The 6,031-nt window shown below is 56.4% G+C and overlaps 1 protein-coding gene across 3 annotated transcripts in view; it reads right to left on the bottom strand.

Annotated features, from left to right (window-relative positions):
- The window catches only part of Arhgef16 (Rho guanine nucleotide exchange factor 16), a 23,316-nt gene extending 18,628 nt beyond the window's left edge, over positions 1-4,688 (bottom strand). The window contains exon 1 of one of the 3 annotated variants that reach the window (XM_050153326.1): positions 4,368-4,688. The gene's annotated coding sequence lies outside the window, so the exon portion shown is untranslated. Of the gene's footprint in view, positions 1-750; positions 937-4,174; positions 4,317-4,367 lie in introns of those variants that run through there. The other 2 variants (XM_050153327.1, XM_050153328.1) reach the window with 2 other exon arrangements.
- Between the last annotated feature and the right edge of the window lie 1,343 nt (positions 4,689-6,031).

The raw sequence follows: 6,031 nt of genomic DNA, 5'->3' as shown, positions 1-6,031 counted from the left end.
GGGGGGGGGGCAGGGTGGAGGGGGGTGATCTGATAGATGCTTGATTGGCGGAACACACCTTTCTCTCCCACTGGGGATGATTTTCCTCTAGAATCTTCTGTTCTTGCTACTGTTAAGGCCTCTTGGTGCCCTCCAGACTTCTCTTCCTCAGATGGTAATCTGTACTCCTCCCTACCCAGCCCTGGAGAGTTACTAAACGAGGTGCCAGGTAGACTTTCCAGCCAGTTTGTTCCTGTTTCTCAGGCCTACGTCTGCACGTGATGTGATATTATTTCCTGGATTATTTCCTCCCCACTCTGCACCCCTGCTGGGAGACAACCTTGGGACCCCAACCAGGCCACTGCTACACCACTGAGCTATATCCAAGCCCTTGTCTTATTATAATTTATTATTATTTGAGACAAGGTCTTCCTAGATTGGCCATCTTGGCCTTGAACTTGATCTGTAGCCCAGCAGGCTTTGAATTTGTTGTTTTCTAGCTTGAGCCTCCAGGGGCTGGGATTCCAGGCAGGCCTGAGGCACTGGGCCTATCCTTTTAAGATAATTTCTTGCACCATTTATTCTTTCTAGAACACTCACTAATCAAGATTGAAACCTCTGAGTCAGGTGGTGGTGGCACACGCCTTAGTCCCAGTGTTCTGAGGCAGAGGCAGGTTGATCTCTGTGAGTTCCAGGACAGCCTGGTCTCCAGAGCTAGGGTTGACACACAGAGAAACCCTGAACCTCTGAAATCTCCCCTTAATTTCTTACCTTTCCCCCTTTTTCATCTCTTTGTCTTTCTTTCGGAGATGCCTCCACTCCATTCGGCCTTCTGGTATTTCCGTCACCTTCTGTCATTTCTATGCCCCCTACAAGGAGCTCTCTTGTGCCCCCTCCTTGCTCTTCATTCCTAGCACCCTGTTCTTGTTTCATGAATACAACATCTTCCATCAACTCAGAGGGCAAGAATCGTGTTTTCTTTTACACGTTTCTCTTAGTTGGCTGCTGCTGGCTCCTCATTTTCTTCCTTTGTCTCCCCTGGGCCTTGGGTTCTTACACATGAAACTTTCAAAAGAAAAGCTGTTGATGGGAGGGGAGGCCCATGGGGCCCAAGAGCACAGGCTCTGTCTCTGGGGACTGTAGACTCCCTGCCCCAATCCACGTCTCCACGGGACAGGGCTTCCTCCCAGGCTGGCTGGCTCCTGGCTCTTGATTCACTGGCAGCGCAGGGGCCTCGGACTCTCTATCTAGTGGCCTCCAGGGAAATAACCAGCCATGGCCATCCACCAATAGCATTCCTGAGAGTTCGGTGTGAGGCCTCCCAGACTCCATGTAGGCCAAAGGTATGTGTCTTCTATTTCAGGCACCCCAGGCTTACTGAGAACACAGAAGCAACTCCAAAGACACCGTCTACGGGAGCTCTCTCTGGGTGCCTGGCCACTAATGCCTGAAAGTCTTTGGGATGCAGGGACGGCATCTTCCTACATGGCCCCACAAACACACCAGAGCTCAGTTCCAGAATGGATGCCAGCACTTTCTCTGTCCTGGACCCCACTGAAGAGGACTGGGTGCTCTCTGAGAACCAGCCTGACCAGGAGTTCTGCTGAAAAGGAGCAGAAACTGGGCCAGAGCCACTCAGCAGACCCAGATGCACTAGTGAGGGTGACTCCTAGCTGTTTCTGCTCAGGGTGGGCTGGAGACGGCCCCATGACTGAGGCCTTAGAACCTACAGTCCATATTCTCTTTGCCACTAAATGACCTTCAGTGGGAACAGTCCTGGGGCACAGGGGTAGCAGAACCAAGGGGCAGGATATCATGCAGAACCAATGAGATCTTGATAGACATCTCAGGGAACCACTGTGGGCGTGGTTCTGGGTGGGTGGGCCTCTCTGTACCGGGTCCTCTGCTCCTTCTCCCTTTCAGGCAGGTCAGCTTCCCACGAATCTTCTAGTCCCCTAAGCCTGATTTCTACCTAGTCTGAGCCTGTTGCTGCTGGTCACAGCTGGTCTCAGGAACCCAAACCACCCTGAGTCTGGACTTCGGGCCCTGCTGGAGGCTGTCCATCACCAGCTCCCAGGCTGGGCCAACGGTGGCCTTGTGCTTGGGCGGTCCTGCATGGCTGAGCCGGGGACTTGGACTGGAAGATAACTTGCTGCAGGGCTCAGCTTTGTAACCAGTAAGTTACATTTGTCAGGGGGAGGGGCTGGGCAGAGGAGCTCAGCTGAGAGCAGTTTTGCCCACCTGGAGACAATCTGTAACATCTGAAGACATTGCTGGTTATACACCCCCAGGCGTTCTGTGTGCTGTGGACAGGATTCCCGGATCCACAGAGCACAAAGAAGCCCATGGCAACCAAATGGTACAAATGTTCCCAGAGTTGAGGTGGGGAAAACCAATTACAGCTAGCTAGAATCACCCTTCACCCACCCACCCACCTGGTGCATCCCATCAGGCCACAACAGTTACCAATCACCCCCTACTCCCCTTCCTCAAACCCAAGCAGCTGGTAACCACAGGGGTAAGGGAGGAAGGGTTGGGGAACCTGGGGCTAGGCCCCCACTGCCCAGTTCACCATCTGAAAAACACACCCATAGAAGGTACCCTCTGGCCAGGTAAGTCTTCTTGGACCCCTCCCTGAACTTCTGCCCCTTGTGTGTCTTCCCTTCTGGCAGTGAGAAGCAGGGACAGAGGGAACATGACCTGCCTGGGTCAAGCCCCAGTCTGTGAGCACAAGGGGAGGAGCCAAGCTCTGAGGCCCCATCCTGACCTAGATGGCTATCCTCAAACCAGGAAATGGATGCAGACGACAGGGGATTCTGGACTCATGATGCTACAGAGGGACCGCCACCTGTACGTTATGTCACGGAGTGAGCAATGCCAAGATGGATCTAGAAACCAAAACCAAAACCTCCAGGCCCTGTGGCCAGACAGAAATGCAACCGTCACCTTCGGGGAGCAGACCTGCCGTCTCCACGAACAAGCCCTGGGAATCTCAACCAGCTACTTCACCTCTGGAGGCACCTTTCCTCCTCACAGGGCTTCCTTACACGTGGGTGGAGAGTGGCTGCCCTGCAGGAGGTGGAACACCGGGGCAACCTCCCCAAAAGTATCTTTCTATTGGCCTGGAGAGACGGTCCAACAGAAATCAACAGTGCCCGTTCTTCCAAAGGACAGGGTTCAAGTCCCAGCACTATCCACAAGACAGCTCACAGCTGTCTCTAACTCTAATCCCAGAGGATCTGATGCTCTCTTCTGACTTCCACGGGTGCCAGGCACACCTGTGGTGCGCATACATAAACGCAGGCAAAAACATTTAAATATATAAATAAATCTTTAAAAATAAAAGAGTAGTTTCTGGTTTTGGAGAAGGGAGTGGCAAGGAGCCTCTACCTAGCTCTCTCAGCCTTGTTCTCTGTGTGACTTACCCCTTACTTTTTCAAGGAAGGCCGGAGACCTCTCCCTCCACCAGGGGTACTGAGAGGGGCTTCCCTCTGGACGATGGGTGTTCTGAGAACACAGACTGAGGGAAGCATTTATCCCCAGAACAGGATCACAGACGGAATCAAGGCATTCCGAGAGATAAGCCCAGCCTGGAGGCTGAGGCAGCTCGCCTGAACTCACACATAGCAACTTCACAGCCTGGTGACCACACACCAGGGTGGGAAACCAAGGTAGCAGGGTAAACGGACATATGGTCACGAACGGGACCACACACTCCAGTGACGGAACACACAAGTATCCACTTAGCGGCTATCAGCTCCTGTCTTGGGTTCCAGGTGTGATGTGGAGAGCGCACCGTGGCTGCTACCAACTCAGACCCCTGCCCGAGACCCACACCCAGGTCCATCTTTCTCTCCCAACCTCTAAACAGATCCCTGATTTTGATTTACAGATATGAGGACCAAGGCCGGAGGTGGGACAAGTGTCCACCGTCCAGCCTGAAAGTGGCATGCGCGCGCACACACACACACACACACACACACACACACACACACACACAGTGAAAAGCAGTGGGGAGCCTGGCTAGTGGGGAGCCTGGCTAGACAGCTAGCCACCAAGGCAGAAAAAGGGCACGAGGGGGGTCAGGCTCCTCATTATTGGAGCTCATCTGAACAGACCGTCTTTCTAGCTCCCGGAAGAGTCACTTTCACGTCCCCTGGGACCTCCCAGGAGTCTCTGCGCCCTAGTGTCTAACCTGGCCGCTGCAAAGTGTCCCTTGGACTGCGCGGCTCCGGGCAGCTCGGCTCCCAGTCCCGGGCTAGCAGCTCCAGAGAGAGGGCGGGGCGCGTAGTCGCCGAGGTCGGGAGGGGCTGGAAAGGAGCGGAGGCGCCCGGGGTTGCGCAGGTGGCCTTCCCCCCCACGGCTCTCTCTTCAGTCCCCAGACTCACCTGAGCGCGCGGCCGAGGAGCGGCGGGGCGGGTACGGCTTGCAGAGCTGCTGGGTCCAGCGTCTTGCGGCCGGTCGGTCCCGCCCTCGCTACTTCCTGCGCTGCTGGCCGGCGAGCGGGCGGGCGCACGGGCGGAGCCGGGGCCAGGTGGGCTCCGCCGGCGGCTGCGCGGCCGGAGGGCGGGACGCACCCGGGGCACCTGTTGCACCGCGGCCGCCTCACCTGGCCGCTCAGGCCGGCTGCGTCACCGCACCTACCGGGGCCCGCCTGTGTCCACGTGATCAGTCTGGTGGTTCGGGCCGGAGTCCGCCCTTGGGTACCGTCTACTCTCCCTCCCGCTCCTATGCCCACTTCCTTTCTGCGCCGCTCTCTGGGCTCCTCCACCTCCTCCAGGAAGCCTTCTGAGAGTGCCCGGGCCTGCGGGAACCTGTTTGCTGTGGGAAGGCCCCACCCTCTGCATTCTTTGCAGCAGGCTTCCCTAGCCAGGATCTCACAGAACAACCTTCATGGTGGTCTGTTCACCACCACCCCACTTTACAGACAACTCCGAGGGCGGGAAATTCTGCCAGCCACGCAGGTCCCGCCTTTCACAGCGCCCCTCCCATGGGGGCTTTAGGGACCAGGCTCCCCGTGTAGGAAAAGATGGGGTGTGCACCAGTGCGCTCCAAAGTGCCCCCAAGGGCGAGCAGAGTTAACAGATAAAAGGGGAAAGAGAAGTAAAGCAGGCAAGAGTCACCATGAGTGCAAGGGCCAAGAAGGGGAGGGAGCATGGCCAGGGGGCAGCCTGAGGTGGGGGCAGAGAGCATAGGGCAGTGTGGGTGCAGGGGCAAAGGCTGGCAGTGCCCAACCTCCATCGGAGAGCAGGAGCCTCTGCCTGGTCAGTCCACACCCACCTTCCCGGGGCTGCCTCAGGTTCCCAGAGTAACCTGGGGTACCGTACAGACATGCACCACTGCACCCGACATTTTAGTTTTCCTTCGTGCAACCCTGAATTTATGACGCGACACCCCCAAGACACCTCAAAACATGGTCATCAGAGCAGACCCCAAACCACACTTGGGAGGGGACAGCGATGGGCTCTTCTCTGTGGAGACTTTGTATTAAGTCTCCACCTGTACTGTACTGTGGCACTTTCTCTGCCTGGCTCATTGTGCTATGTGTGACGAGACACAGTGAATGTCTGGTGACCTGGGACAGAGCCAGAGACCTCAGCATGTGCTAGTCCTTCCTGACCCACCTCCTATTGTCTATTTTTCAGGAAATATCTGTGCCCTCACACCCTAGTCCCCCAACATGGTTCTCCCCACATGCCGTGACCCAAGCAGTGTACCCTAAGAGCTTGCCTCACTGAGCACCACTTAGGGGGATGATGCTGGAGCCTCGCTTGGCACTTACTTGGCTATTGCCCTGTGAGGGGGTGTGCCTGGCCGGCCATCCTCCTACGCCTTCCTTAGCCTCCCACCTCAGCCCTGAAGCTAGGTGGTTTGGTTGTGCCATCCTCTGCTCTTTCCGGTGTGATATCATCTGGGTAGGGCCCAAGTTAGTCACGGGGCCAGGCCCGATGAGCGGCAGTCACAGTAGAAGGAGAAGAGGTGCTCAGAGCCTCCTGTGGACTAAGGCCCCCCGGGTCCTGAAACTCCCTGGGTAACCAGCTGATGTGCTGGG

The sequence above is a fragment of the Alexandromys fortis genome, unplaced genomic scaffold (assembly GCF_014885135.2).
Source record: "Alexandromys fortis isolate MF-2015 unplaced genomic scaffold, M_Fortis_MF-2015_v1.1 scaffold_88, whole genome shotgun sequence".
NCBI classification, from domain to species: Eukaryota; Metazoa; Chordata; class Mammalia; order Rodentia; family Cricetidae; genus Alexandromys; species Alexandromys fortis.
This window is presented reverse-complemented; position numbering and strand designations above follow the sequence as displayed.